General features: G+C 41.8%; 1 protein-coding gene across 1 annotated transcript in view; it reads left to right on the top strand.

Annotated features, from left to right (window-relative positions):
• grik2 (glutamate receptor, ionotropic, kainate 2) overlaps nt 1–16209 on the top strand; it is a 529835-nt gene that overhangs the window by 14189 nt on the left and 499437 nt on the right. The window lies entirely within an intron of this gene.

The raw sequence follows: 16209 nt of genomic DNA, 5'->3' as shown, positions 1-16209 counted from the left end.
TGGCAGTGTACAGGGTATGCAGAGACAGGAAGGACTGTCAGACTCAGTGTGACCGGGTCAAACAGGACTGGAGCTTTAAAGACAAAAAGTGGAGGAGGAGGAGGATGGAGAGGAGGATGAGTTGTACATATGGAAACTGGATATGGCAGAGAATGAGGAAGATGAATGAGCTAATTTGTCACAGGTGTGGGTAATGTTGGGATTAATTTTTGACAAGCGTGCTTTTAAAATGAATCCAACATTGAACACAGGAGCAGGTTCAGTCCCAGTTCATGCTCCCAGGCAATCTTAACAGAAAATACACAAACCTGAACACCAGCAGAGCCTGTTATTTCCCGGTGTCATTTCTTTTGGATCTGAATTCCGGAAAACGTCACACACTTGAACCATGCACACTGAGCCATCAGTATTCACTGTGAAAATTTGTAGAATGTGGCAAATTGTTTCATCCTGTGAACAAAATAAATGCCAAGGATGAGTGTGTGGCTCTGTCAGTCCTCTTAAATCTCTCTGGATCTCTCCATCCTGATAGAGCTTCACACCAGACCAACTCAGATGCCACTGCTCTGCCAAGTTGGAGAGAAACTTTTAATCCAGTCTTTGTTAGGTGGCTGTTATATTTACGAGGGTTAAAGCCACATAATACATGGGCCAGCTACAGTAGCTCATGGATCCGTGCCGCAGGCACACCCCTTTGTAAGTTGCTTGGTAACTTAAGTCATAAGTTGTGGATCCTAACTTGTTTTTCCTGTGAAAGCTCTGTGTTGTGCCTTTCTAAATATGTTCTTCATCCATTCGTAGCTCTTACAGAACGTTTTCTAGTGAGGTTGGAACTGGGCTGACATCCCCGGGTCTCTGAGGATGGTGATGTTGTATACAACAAGAAGTGACACAGTTTCGAAAAACATTAATAACTTTGAAATCATAAGTAGTAGACACTCTTTTTTCCTCTGAAAGCTGCCGTTCGTTTGCTACCCTCGATGTCTCCGTAGCCCTTAAGGACACCATTACAGCGAGCTTGGAACTTCAGTGTCTTATCGTGCTTTTTAAAGATTAAATCCACTGCATTGGATCTGATAATGAGCGTCTTTTTGTCCATTTTTAATCCATTTTTGATCATGTACTTAGCTTTCTTTGGTGGGTAGTGCCATATTTGTTGAGGGCAATGTTTACATGCAATGCATTGTGGGAGGGGCTGTCCTCCCCGATAGAAAGATGTTGCATCTCTCCTGCTTAAAGGAATGGCACAAATGAATCTAACTGCAAAAAAGCACATGGACTCTGTTTTTGTATATATGTAGTTATTTTGAAAACCTTGAGTCAAAGATTATTTATTTTTCACTGTTTTGTCCCCAAGAAATGGAGAACAAGTCTGTGTAAAGAGAAGGGGTAGTCACCTTGTTAGTTGCGTGTCTTTTGTCTTTTTGTGTGTGTCTTTTGTCTTTAGAGTCCTATAACTTTTTCAAATTCAAGTGAAATTACTGTAATAGATTTATCCTTTTAAGCCCAGGTTATCCTGAAATAAAAGATGTATAGATCTTGGCTGTGCACTACATGGTTGATGTTGGACAAAAAGTCCAGATGAGACATGATGGTGAATAAATAGCTATGAGCTCAAAGGGTTAAAGAGAGGTTTCAGTGCGAGAGAGGGAGAGAGAGAGAGAGAGAGAGAGGGAGAGGTCAGGGGCGAGCAAGCAAGGAAGAATCAAGCAGCAGGTGCTGATCTGAATCACCAGCCAGCATCTAAATGAATGGGACTGATGTGAAAATGTGAATAAAATTTAACACAATTTCACTGTGCAAACATGATCAGAACAACATGAGGTTGACTTTTTTGAATGTGTGAAAAATTTGGACAAAAAATTCAAACAAAAAAAGGACTCATTGTGCAAAAGCCTTAAGACAAAATTTTACATAGCTGCTAAAGTGAACACTGGTTTTGCAGCTACTGGGATGCCAGACGAGGAAGTCCAGAATAAAATGAGTAGATATTTGTGCACTCTGGGCTTCTGTACTTCTACCAAGTCTCCTTCTATTTGTAGTCTTTGTTTGTCTGCTGTCTCTGTCTCCCACACACAGAGAGAACAATCTCTACACGAGAATGTGACGATAAAAGTGACAATAATAATTTCCATGTTTAACATTTTGGCTTCCACACTTGCTGAAATGCCCATTATGTTTACCGCCTGCGTTGTCACACTTCTTAAATTTGTGAAGCCACATGGGAGGTAACACATTCTGCAAACACTGCAACGTATCCTGCTCGTGTTTCTACGAGGATGACATGAACAAGTTCTCCCAGTCGGAGGAGCTTGTTTACAGAAACGCCAACATGACATGAATGTAGCATCAGCCGAACAATGAAGAGCCGACCAGCCCACAGCAGTAACACGGCAAATGTACGGCGTTGAGGCGATGGATTAATGGAAATGAGATGTAAGCGTGCAGGTTCACTGCGGTGTGTGTGAAAATGGTGTTTTGTATTCAGCTGTTGGAGAGTGTGTTCCCCCCGTGGGTGTGTACTGAAGAGCAGCGTTTTCAGTCAGCTGCAGCTACATCACACCGCCGCCGCTGCTGCTGCTGCTGCTGGAGTAAGTGAGAGATGAAATCTTCAGTGCAATCAATAGTCATGAAAAGTCCAAACACTGAAAGGTGCAGGTTGAAGAAACGAAACATGTTATGGATTATGAATGCCGTTCCTGTCAGAGAAGCTCACTTCAAAGCAGGAGGGATGATTTATAGTCGGTGTTTGGCAGAAAAAGGCCTCTGTGGCTGAGCATGATTGTAATATGAATCCAGCGAGCGTGTTAAAGATTCAGCAGGGACGGTGATAAAAATGCTCTGGGGGATGAAACCCAGCAGAGACATCACACTGAAAAAAAACACACAATGCACAAGCATGGTTAGAGATAATAGGCTTAACGGCTTTCTGTTGGAAGGAGAGATGAGAAGATGGTGTTAGTGTAGCTTAGCATAAAGACTGAAAGCAGAGGGAGACAGTTAGCCTGGCTAGTTCAGGCCTTTTTTGTTTGTGTACGTGCTTTTGTTAGTGTCCAGAGAATCTCTGATTTCCTGTCCCATAGCTCCAGAATCATTTCACTTGTCCATTGTTTGGATTTGCAGTTCTATGGGTGACATTTATGCAACACTGCACAAGTTGAGACATGGTGCAGGAACTTGCTCACACTTTTGTAATTTAAAACAAGAAAAGACCTGGTACTGGGTGACTAACGGGATGGGTGTGAGAGCTTGAGTACTCCGTGGTTCTGTCACTGTTTGAATAAAGTTTCAAAAGGCCTCCTCACATACTGCACACACTATTTAAACTTCTGTAGTATTACATGGACACAAATGCCTATTTAACCCTTAGATGCATAAGCGGGGTCAAAAATGACCCCAGCAGTTGTTTTTTGCGATATCTTTGTAATTTTAATTTTTTTTATCATTTAATCTTCCATGTATTCCTCAAATAGGTTGTCTTTGACATGAGGCCATTTGGATTTGTATCTAATTGTTTTATTTTTTAAGTAATTGCATTTTTGTTTCAGTTCCACACTTTTCCATATGTGGGGTTAAAAATGACCCCAAGCATTATCCATGGAATTTCAAAGGTTAACCCTAGGAACCTTTGATTTTTATCAACTGTGACTGTCAGGTATACATTTACTGTCGCTCCACACATCTAATTCCATTAACAACAAAAAAAAAGTCAAAATCAAGGTTTGTAATGGTCAAAATGTTAGATTAAATTTGAAATCATGAGTTTAAAAATGTAAGATAAAATTTGTAATCATGATTCTAATAGGTAAAATATAGGATTAAAAGTGAAAGTAAGGTTTTAAAGCTCAAAATATGACTTAATATTTAAAACTGAGACTCTATAAGCTCAAACTATGACATAAAAACTTAAAATTATGAGCTGAAACAGTCCAAATTTGAGATAAAAATCAAAATCATGAATTGAAAAGGTCAAAATATGACCTAATATTTAAAGTTGTGAAATTTAAAGGTCAATATATGAAATAATAAAAAGCCAAAATTATGAATTTACTCCCTGAACAGAATTTATTTATTTTTTCACATTCCTGACTTTTTATCTAATTATTTTAACTTTTTCTACATATTATGACAAGGATATCTGAAATAATCAAGGCTAAGTTTAGGTTTTTATACAGGAGGAAATCTGCAGACCTCACACTGGGCCAGGTAGAACCGGACCAGGCATGCAATGCATTGTGGGAGCTGTAGTTGACCAGTTGCTTCTCTGCTGCTTAAAGGAACGGCACAAATACATCTAACTGCAAAAAAACGTATGAACTTTTTTTTGTATATATGTAGATATTTTAAAAACTGTTTGTCACAGAATATTTATTTTTTCACCGTTTTGTCCCCAAGAGATGGAGAACAAGTCTGTGCAAAGAAAATGCTTAATCACTTTTGTTTACTGTGTGTTATCAATAAGAATCTGTGAGTTTCAAATTCCAATTTGTTTTTTATTTTGTCTTAAGAGTCCTTAACTTTTTAAAAATTCAAGTGACATTACTGTAGTAGAAAAGTTCTTAAAGCCAAGGTTGTCCTGAGAAAAAAAGATGTATAGATCTTGACTGTGCACCACAGGGTTGATGTTTTATAAGCTGTTTAAGACAAAAAGTCCAGACGAGACATGATGGTGAAAACAGCTGTGAGCTCTGAGGGCTAAACCAGTGAACACATTATTTCAAACATGTAATGCACCATAAACGCTTACTGTTATTTTGTTTCAGTGCTCTTATTGTGAAGGCCTATATCAGGAAATGTGGTGTCACCTCAGACTGCAAACTCAGATCTGCAAGTTCAGTAATAAACTAGTAACACAGACTTATCAAATATTTCCTCTCAGTTCTTATCCTAAGAAATAAGTCCAGCATGCCTCTAATGTTTGTTCAAAGGGTGTAAATCATCAGAATCCAGACAATAGTAGTTGATGTGCAGAAACAAAGCTGCTGGCATCTTAAAACATATTTCAAATCATCCATGGCTGCAGGATGGACTTTTTTGTCAGGTTTGAACAAAAACAATCTTCACCCGGGTCATGACCCGAGTGGTTGCCATGGTAGCTTCTTCTTCTCTCTCCTCCTTTGTGGGGTTGTAAACCAACTACGTGCATACCGCCACCTGCTGTTTCAGACTGAGTACAGCTGCAAGTGGGCCCAGTCATGGATCGATGTTGCTAGCCTGAAAGCAAGCCAGCGGGGAAAGGGGGAGGAGGAGGAATCGGCCGCGGCACGGTTCGAAACAACTGAGCCCTAATGTGAAAGCACCCTGAATTTTCTAATACCCTGATATAATACTGTCACTAAAAAGGCGTAGTTATGTAGATTTTAGGCTTCCTCGATGAGCCGTTTGTCAAACTGGTACGAAAGCCTCTGACACAATGGCAGGATGGACAGCACTAGAGATTTAGCAGTTTAAAGTCACAGTATAATGGTGATGAAGTGAAGGGAAGTGGGAACTACAGACACCACCTGCCCCTGCGTACCCATCATCCTTTGTGCTCCACTCGCTGGCTGACGGTGATGATGAACAGTCTTTACATTCTCCAGTCCAAACTAATAGGCATCAGTTACATCATTATTTCTTGGTATTTCCTTCAGAACTGAGATTTGAAGTGATGATGAGGAGCACACCACTAGAAATGGTGGGACGTCGGCAGCTCCATGCATTTCTATGACAATGTAATAAATGAAAACACAAGCAGTGATATTACTATGAGCTTATATATTAATGTCTGTGGTATTAAAACTGGCTAGAGTAGCATCAGACTCGGATGAGTGCAGAAGTCAGAGTTTTACCTTTAGATGTAGCTTCCTGCTTCCTCCCTGACTGTCTCTGTGTGCTTGTTTTTGTTGTGATAAAATTATTTTAAATTTAAAGCGAGATGTTGCTGTGTTTTTATGCAGCAGAGCCCCCCTGCTGGGACAGGATTCAAACGGAGCTCTGCTTCTAAACAGACTGTCTGCGTCTTTCATCCATGTGGGGCTCTGTATTTTTCTCCTCTCTGTCTAAAGCAGGGGTTCTCAACCTTTTCAGCCCACAACCCCCAAAATAAAGATGCCAGAGACCGAGGACCCCCAAAATGAAGGTGCCAGAGACCAGGGACCCCCACTGTACCTAAAGGTGGCTGAACACAGCCATGAACATTCAAGAATAGTTGTGTGGAGACAAGGCCGCCCATAAGGGAGGCCCAGCCAAACTGGGGGCCAGCAAAATCATGGTCCATTGAAAACTTATGCTTTGGTATTTTATATGTAACCTGAATGACAACCACTCTGATCAAAAAAACTAATTTTAATACATTTGTGTAGTAAATACAGGAAAAAAGGTAAAATTGGTTAATCATGGCAAGAAATGGTGGGAAAGGTGGTGAAATTGGATTTTAAGAGTTGCAGAAATGACTTAGAAATGCCAAAAATGAGATAAAAGTGGCAAAAATAACCTAAAATGGCAAAAAGTGTTAAAGTGGAAAGGAGGAGGCTTGGTGGAGGAGGGGAAGCTTTAAGCTATAAAGAAGGATGGTAGGGGGTGGAGGAGGTGAAGTTTTATTCTTAAAAGGAGGAGGCTGGGGTGGAGGAGGTGAAGTTTTATTCTTAAAAGGAAGAGGCTGGGGTGGAGGAGGTAAAGCTTGAGTCTATAAAAGAGGAGGCTGGGGTGGAGGAGGTGGAGCTTAGGTCTATAAAGGAGGAGGCTGGGGTGGAGGAGGTGGAGCTTTAGTCTACAAAGGAGGAGGCTGGGGTGGAGGAGGTGAAGCTTTAGTCTACAAAGGAGGAGGCTGGGGTGGAGGAGGTGGAGCTTGAGTCTATAAAAGAGGAGGCTGGGGTGGAGGAGGTGGAGCTTAGGTCTATAAAGGAGGAGGCTGGGGTGGAGGAGGTGGAGCTTTAGTCTACAAAGGAGGAGGCTGGGGTGGAGGAGGTGAAGCTTTAGTCTACAAAGGAGGAGGCTGGGGTGGAGGAGGTGGAGCTTAGGTCTATAAAGGAGGAGGCTGGGGTGGAGGAGGTGGAGCTTAGGTCTATAAAGGAGGAGGCTGGGGTGGAGGAGGTGGAGCTTTAGTCTACAAAGGAGGAGGCTGGGGTGGAGGAGGTGAAGCTTTAGTCTACAAAGGAGGAGGCTGGGGTGGAGGAGGTGGAGCTTAGGTCTATAAAGGAGGAGGCTGGGGTGGAGGAGGTGGAGCTTAGGTCTATAAAGGAGGAGGCTGGGGTGGAGGAGGTGGAGCTTTAGTCTACAAAGGAGGAGGCTGGGGTGGAGGAGGTGGAGCTTAGGTCTATAAAGGAGGAGGCTGGGGTGGAGGAGGTGGAGCTTAGGTCTATAAAGGAGGAGGCTGGGGTGGAGGAGGTGGAGCTTTAGTCTACAAAGGAGGAGGCTGGGGTGGAGGAGGTGGAGCTTAGGTCTATAAAGGAGGAGGCTGGGGTGGAGGAGGTGGAGCTTAGGTCTATAAAGGAGGAGGCTGAGATGGAGGAGGTGGAGCTTGCTATCAGCTGATTGCAGCTGGGGGTCTGACTTCTACGAACTAATGTTAAGCTTCATCAGTTTTATATAGAAGTAGAATGGCCGTCTGAGGCGGCAGACCCACACCTAAGTAGCGCCACCGAGGAACTCACGCTCCAATTGATTACTATGGTGTTCAAAATTCGAAGTCCGAGAAAAACAAACAGGTGAGCGGATCATCACCAACATCTACTCGATTCTTTCCTGTCACTATCCCAATATTCCCTGAAAGTTTGGTGAAGATCCAACTTTCTGTTCTCGAGTTATCTTGTACACATACAAACAAAGATACAGAACCCTTTACATAAGCCCCTGCCGATTTCATCGGCGTGGGTAATGAACTTATAATTTTTGCTCATATTGCAAATTTGATATCATTAATTTTATCGCAGGGCATTGTTATTTCACTTGTTTTGATTAAGAAAAACATACATGAAAGCACAAAAAGGAGACATATTTCAAGTCAAAGAAATATTGCAACTTCTGTGATATTTAAATTGCAGCAGACCATACTGCCATTTAATCACCCAGCCCTACTCCAGAGCCCCCAGTAGGACTGGGCTCATGAAAACAAGCCCCTTTCCCCCATCTTAGGAGCGGCCTTGCTCCTTCTGAGGCTGACATTGTGGCTGAAAAAATCCTCCTCCACTTGACTGATCTGTAGACTGAGTGTTAAAACCTCTGATCATATGCAAACCACTCGAGAGCTCCTTCCTGAACGTGTAGATCCATTCAGCGTGCTCTAAGAGTCACATCCTGGTGCTCAAATGGCAGATTTTCCGGTAATTTGTTTACAGGCTCTACATCTTCCCTACTTGAATTAGCGAGCTGATTTAGAAGAAATGTTAGAAGTCAAGGTTACCCGGAGATAGCGATGAAGCTATCATTTCAATTAGAAGCATGATGTTTGAACTACGTCTGACCTCAATCAGGGGAAACTAATCTGATGTGATGGAACGGTGCTAGGGAGGATATTTGTTAAAAAGAAGGATGCCATCAAAGAGGACATCAAATTCCTGCTCTTTTTTTGGTTTGAATGCAGAACTGGTACCAGGGAACGACTAAGAAATAGCAAAATCTTATTTCTAACAGCTTTTCTTGTGGTGTTATTTCTTAATTTAATGAGAAAACCATAATCCGACACCTTCGAGACAAACCAGGAGCTGCTGCAGATAAATGAGAACATTTTGGCTGTTTGAGTCAAACTGGGTTTCTCCTGTTTTAGAGTTTTTAAAAAAAATGATCTTCAAATCCTCCTCTGTCCCTGAAATATTCATTCATGAGCTGTCATGCCATTTTATCAATCTCTTCCCTTTTTAACACGGGCGGGGAGGAGAAAAGGACAAAAATGAGCCCTCTCTCGTTCCAGCATATGAGCAAATGTGCACCTATACAAAACCAATAATGCTGAGCTCAGGGCTTTTGTATATTTAGAATGAAATTCACTGCTGCTCCCCTTCAAGTGCCTTTGTGTCCATTATGCCTCTCTGCAGTGTAAATGTAGTTTATTTACTCTGCCATCAGCACTTCTTCCTCGGTAAGTGCTCGGCAGGAAAGGTCTTTCACTCCAAAACGGTGCCTGACAATTTATTGTAACACATGTGTATGCATTTCTCTGTAACTCAATTAACAGCAGCAGCAAAGCCAAGGCTGCTTTATGACATTGAGGACATGAGTTCAACCTTTATCTGTTGCCAAAGCGCTAAGCTAACATCTTTGGATGTCATGCTGCAGAAATGGCGGGGTGATAAACCTGCTGTAAACCCAGCTCCAATGTCAAGGATTAATCTGAATAAACTGAATATATAAAGAAGACTGTTAGGAGATTATAGTCTTAGCATACTACTTCCTTTTCTCTGCTAAATAAGACGGACTCAGCAGGGACACCATGATAAATCCAGAGTAACTGAGAATAAACATTGGCTGTCTTCTAGAACTTAAGATAATAATAATAATAATAATAATAATAATAATAATAAATAAAAGCACACCATAGACTTTAGCCACATACAGTATTTTTATTTCAGGGACACATCTGAGACCCGGTGAAACTGGCTTCCTGGCCCACTTTTGGGTCCTGACACACCAGTTGAGAACCAAGGATTTAAAGCATGAGGTATTAAAAATGCATCAACGTTTTAAAAAAGAGGAAAGCTTTCAGAAGAAGAGGGCCCATGAAGGACAGTTATACATGGCCCATCCTTGATTTAGGCCATGCTGACCAACTTTCATTGGAAAACCTGAATATTTGCCATTTACTTATCAGAACAACTAAAAAAAAGTGTTGTTTTCTGGTGTCAGTTTCAAAATAAAGCCCTACTTTTCTTCGAATGGAAGGAATCTGGCAGCAGTTATTTCTAATGTTAACCATGCCAGGGCTTGGACTAAAGTCTGAGATACCAAAAAGCAGAGAAAAAGAAGCAGTCGTCTAAGGCCTTCCACCCCAACAGTAACTTCTCTCTGAACTTCTTTACTGCAAATGCTAGCAAGGCTAGCCAGGCCTTAGCACTAACAGATTTCACATCTGTATTGAAATGATTCAGCCATCTAACGCATCGGTTCTCAGCTGGTCAGAAAGGACCTAAAAGGGGTTGGCAAGGCCATTTTCAGTGGGCCAGAGATTTAAACCATAGTTTTGTGCTTTTATTTTGAAAGATATACACGATATTGCCAAAAATATTCACTCACCCATCCAAATAATTGACATCAGGTGTTCCAATCACTGCAAGCACCTAGGCATGCAGACTGTTTCTACAAACATTTGTGAAAGAATGGGTCGCTCTCAGGAGTAGGGCTGAACGATTTGCAGCAATAATCTATTGGAAATTTTCCCAAATATTGTAATTTAATATTTGATTATTCTTGGGTTACTATTATGTATTTTTGCCAAATTCAAGCAATAAATAATTCCTTAAATAAGACCATGTATATTGAAAAAAATGAAATGATATCCAAAGCAATTAATCCATAGTAGCATGAATCTGAATATGGGGGTGCAACAAACTTTAGGCTATAAAGGAGGTGGCTGGGGTGGAGGAGGTGAGGCTGGCTACCAGCTGATCACAGCTGGGGCATGACTTTCGTGGTAACGAAAGTCATGCCCCAGTAACGCTAGGCTTCATCAGTTTAATTTAGAATGAGCTAAATATTTTTACTTGTATTGCAAATGTGACTTCATTTGCTTTGTTAAAGGGCATTATCATTTTTATGTCACTCATTTTGATTAAAAAAAAACAAACATAAAGCACAAAAAGTAAGATTTTGTAACCCATTATAAAAACATGACACTTGAATGTTTGCATAATGTGCATAAAATCATCACTGCAAAAAATGGATTTATTAAACTGGTATTTTGACAAATTTCAAGTTAAAGAAATATTGCAACTTCTGGGATTTAATAAAATTGCAGCCGGCCATACTGCGATTTAATCTCAGGAGCTCAGTGAATTCCAGCGTGGTACTGTGATAGGATGCCACCTGTGCAACAAGTCCAGTGGTGAAATTTCCTGGCTCCTAAATATTCCACAGTCAACTGTCAGTGGTATTAGAACAAAGTGGAAGCCATTGGGAACCACAGCAACTCAGCCACCAAGTGGTAGGCCACATAAAATGATGGAGCGGGGTCAGCGGGTGCTGAGGTCATAGTGTGCAGAGGTCACCAACTTTCTGCAGAGTCAATGGCTACAGACCTCCAAACTTCATGTGGCCTTCAGATTAGCTCAAGAACAGTGGTAGAGAGCTTCATGAATGGGTTTCCATGGCCGAGCAGCTGCATCCAAGCCATACATCACCAAGTGCAATGCAAGGTGTGGGATGCAGTGGTGTAAAGCACGCCGCCACTGGACTCTAGAGCAGTGGAGACATCTTCTCTGGAGTGACCAATTGCCAATCGCACTTCTCAATCTGGTAATCTGATGGACGAGTCTGGATTTGGCGGTTGCCAGGAGAACGGTACTTGTCTGACTGCATTGTGCCAAGTGTAAAGTTTGGTGGAGGGGGATTATGGTGTGGGCTTGTTTTTCAGGAGCTGGGCTTGGCCCCTTAGTTCCAGTGAAAGGAACTCTGAATGCTTCAGCATACCAAGAGATTTTGGACAATTCCATGCTCCCAACTTTGTGGGAACAGTTTGGGGATGGCCCCTTCCTGTTCCAACATGACTGTGCACCAGTGCACAAAGCAAGGTCCATAAAAACATGGATGAGAGAGTTTGGTGTGGATCAACTTGACTGGCCTGCACAGAGTCCTGACCCCAACCCCATAGAACACCTTTGGGATGAATTAGAGCGGAGACTGAGAGCCAGGCCTTCTCGTCTACCATCAGTGTGTGACTGCACAAATGCGCTTCTAGAGGAATGGTCAAAAATTCCTGTAAACACACTCCTTAACCTCATGGAAAGCCTTCCCAGAAGAGTTGAAACTGTTATAGCTGCAAAGGGTGGACCCACGTCATATTAAACCCTATGGATTAAGAATGGGATGTCACTTAAGTTTATTTGCCAGTCAAGGCAGATGAGCGAGTACTTTTGGCAATATAGTGTATCTCAGTCTCTTTTGTTCCATCTCAAGTCCAAACTATCCAGTTTTTATTAAAAATATTTGGTTATGATTGAAACGTTCTAGAAATGTGCGTCATGATTTGTCATCAACTGATGCTGGATCAGCTGAGAACCCGTGATCTAGGGAGAGCCCTATTTACTCTGTTTTCAGGGGCCAAGTCCTTCCTGTGGACAGGCACTATAGTGCATTTGACTGTAGAGCTCAGTATGATTGTCAGTTGTTACTCTGCATCGCTCTGGGCCTGGCTTTTTTTGGGTTTCAGGAAGTGAACAAAAGCCCCGCTGTAGACATACAGGGGATGCATTCAGATTGTCTTGATTTGTGCAGATTATCATTTGCCCTGTGTAAAGCTTTTGTGACTGGTCAAGAAATTAGATTTTTCCAGCATTACTACACTGAGGCTCAGTACTCTTTCAATCTTAGACCACTTAAATTATACACCTTAATATAAGAGGGAGGGGGCTAGATCTCCTGGCATGAATGTGGCATTGGCTGACTTCACTGATGGTCTCTGTTGGTGGTTTGATGTTATGGTGAACATTTCCCTTGTTGCTGAAGATTCTGTGGTGTCAGGGCGCTGTTTGCCCGATGGTTGTGTCCATGCACACAGAGGCTGTGGTCCTCCTGATGGCTGAGGATGATTGTGCCGATTATTTGAACTTGCCTTTGACATGCATGTGTGTAACTGTCATGCAGTTTAAGTAAAGTGTTATGGCCCTATTTATATTTAGTCTTATCAGCTAAATGCTCAGCTGTCTTTTGTGAACCCCACAGTCACTGCAGATGTTCCCCTGCAGACTTTTACAAACCCGTGTAGGGTCTGAATGAAATCAATGTTGACGTCTGAGAGAAAAGCAGAGCCAGTGAATATTCCTCGTTACGCAGTCCTTGGGAACCTGTCTTGAGCCAGCAGGCATGTCTGCTGAGACGGAAAGAAGTTCAGCGGTTTCACAGAATGGCAACACTCATTGTATCATCCTTCATTGAGAGTAAGTCAAGCATGTGATGTGTCAGTGACTCTTTTCATGCCCTTGGCAGCAGAGCACAAGTTGTAGCATGGCAGCACTTCCCCTTCACTTGTTCCTGCAGTTTATGATGATTTCCTGTGAAGGAGCAGCTTTACCGCCTTATTTAAACAGACACACACTGCTCACTTTTTATGAAGATGTCGGTGCTTACTGCTCGTGTCTTTCCAGCCATATGTGATATTTTAAACAAAGCAACACTGCATGCTTGAATGCCACTGATAGAAATAGGTCTACTTTGTAAAAAAGCCTATTTTTTCATTGTTGCAGGGAGGAACCTTCTCTTGCCTGAGGAAGTGATGCGACTTGTTTGGAATAATACAAGAAGGAAAAATATTTCTACTATTTTCAGCCCTACCTGTAACCCACAGACATTTTTATTGCAATGAGCTTAGAGCGTAACCAAAGAAAAATCTCCACTGCTACTGGACTGAAAAGCCCAAATAAATCCATTTTTTCTTATCTTGTGTATCTTCATGGCTGATATCTGCCCATTGTGCTAATTTCTGCAAGAAATAATAAAGCACAGAGCCCTCTCCTTAGACAGCTAACATGCCTTTGTCTCACCTCTCTGTTTTAGCAGCAAGACACCGGCACACACTCTCATTAGACCCTCCTAAGGCCCTGTGTGCACATATGAGGACACAACATTTTAACTTTCTTACATAATAATAATTTCTGCTTTAGATCTTTTGAGGTATTTGTCCAGAATGTCCACCAAAGTTTAAGGAATTTACTTAAAATCTGGGACAAATTTACTTGGAAATATTCAAGTATTCTCATGGAAATTCAGCATAAATGTTTTACATTTTGGAGAGTTGGATGGCAGGTTTTTGGGGAAATTTGCTGTATTGGGATTTTAGCTTCTTTGTCTCACCTCTTTCCCCCAGCACCCCCTACCATTCTCTTTTCTATGGATCCTATCCTCTCACAGACATGGGGAAACGATAGGGCTAGGAAGGTTTCAACTTTACTGCGTATGCAAACATGAAGCAACAAAAGGTGAGTATGCTAGTTCCTGAATAGTTGTTAAACCTGGAGCCCATGACTGAATCCAAAGGCCCTTTTGTGTTTTAAATTGTGATGTCCAGACTGCCAGACTGGGGGGGTCCTCAAGCATAAATGTTTTAGTCTCCCCATGTTCTGGGTCTTTCTCGGCATACTGACCGCTAGTGTGTGTGTCGCCTGACCTTCTTGCAAGAAATTAAACCTTTTTGTCAGCTGGCAGATGTCTCTACTGCATTTCTCTTCAGCAGCATAGAAAAATTGCCTCAACATTGCTTTGAATTTTTCTTTAGGTGTATTAATGGGAATATAGGAACATTTGTTTTCAAATTTTTATGGAAATCAAGGAAATTAATTTGAATTTTTTTAGGAATTTGATTTGGAATTTAGAGGTGGGTGTCCTTCCTTAGAATGCGGAAAAATTCACATAGAAATGTTCAAAGATTTAATGTTTAGATGTTTCGTCTTTGTCGTTAAAATTTGGAGAATGTTTTGCAAATTTTTAGGAATTTGCTATGGGATTATGGGATCTCTAAACCGTAGAGTGGTGTCAGACCGGATCTCTGCAGATACCTGATGCTCTGGTACTGGAACATCTCTACTTTATTGAAGAGATAAGACTGTAGATTGAGTCAGAAACCAGAGAGAGAGAGAGAGAGAGAGAGAGAGGGAGAGAGAGAGAGAGAGAGAGAGAGAGAGAGGAATGACATGTAAGAAAGGAGCCACAGATCAACCCTGAACCCAGGCTGCTGGCTTTGAGGACTAAAGCCTCTGTACGTGGGACACACTGCCAGAACCGTTTCACTGCAGATTCAACAGTCAGCTGTACCCTTGGTTCTCAACTGGTGGCTGGAGACCCAAAGTGGGTCCTTAAGCCATTTCTAGAGGGTTGTCATGACGAAATTATGCAGCACAAAGTCTATGATGTGCTTTTATTTTGAAGGACTCGTCTCCATCTCTTTGTTTGGTTCCATCTTTTTAGGTCCAAAATGTCCATTTTTCATCAAAAACATTCAGCTGGAACTGAAAATGTAGGAACTTTGGGTCCTGATTTGTCACTCAGGAGGTGGTTGTGGGGCCTGACTAGACCAGTGTAGAACCACTAGGCTAAACTGTGCAATACCAGACTGTGACCTAAAATATCACAGCTGGATAGGGGGTACCAGCGCTGGAGGGGGTCGACGCCCTATTTAATGGCAAAAGGTATCTTAAATGGGCAAAATGTGGCAAAAACTTGGCAAAGAAATGAGTGAAAATTGACTTAAATGTGCAAAAAGCAGTCAGATTAGCAATAATGGGCAAAAAAATAGAAAAAAGTGGTATTTAATGGCAAAAGATAGCTTGAATGGGCAAAATTTGGCAAAAAAAAAATGGTGCAAAGGGCAAAAATGGGATAAAAGTGTCAAAACGAAGTTGCAAAAATGGGCAAATAATGTGGAAAAATGGGTCTTTAATGGGTGAACAGTGGCAAAATGGTGAAAATGGCAAAAAGTTTCCCTTTTTTGAGGTTTTCTGGGGAAATTATGTTTAAAATTTAGACATAAAAGAGCCACAAATAATCACAAAAGAGCCACATGTTGAGTATCACTGGTCTAAACATTAATAGTAGTTTTTACTCCTTCTTCTCAGCTTAAATCCCCCTCCATTGGTGTGCTGCAGCCCCCCCTGGGGCCCCAACCACCACTATGGGAGCCACCGCAGTAACCAGCCCAGTATTTGGACTAAGTAGTGTTTCTGCAGCTCCTCTATGGCTCAGATGCCAACATGGCTGTCTGATTTACTCAGATGTAACACTGACACCAGTAGAGGAGGAGGAACTAACAGCCCGTACTGGTCTGCTAGTTGTTTTTGTTGCCTCATTTTCACTCCTCCATGTTCCCACCATGTCGGCTCCTATCTGTGTTATTCTGCTTGCTCTTATTACAAAGCAGGAGAAAATGAAATATTTTACTTAAATGACTTTATTTGGCCCAGCGCTGCCAGTCTGAATTATCAGCTTTCTCAAATTGAGTTTAGCGGTGGTGGCTTTGTGAGCATTACACTGTGTCTTGGCCCACAGCCAGCACACTGCTGGTAAATATATTTAAATCAGTGCTAAGCT

The sequence above is a fragment of the Cheilinus undulatus genome, linkage group 8, assembly GCF_018320785.1.
Source record: "Cheilinus undulatus linkage group 8, ASM1832078v1, whole genome shotgun sequence".
Classification (NCBI taxonomy): domain Eukaryota; kingdom Metazoa; phylum Chordata; class Actinopteri; order Labriformes; family Labridae; genus Cheilinus; species Cheilinus undulatus.
This window is presented reverse-complemented; position numbering and strand designations above follow the sequence as displayed.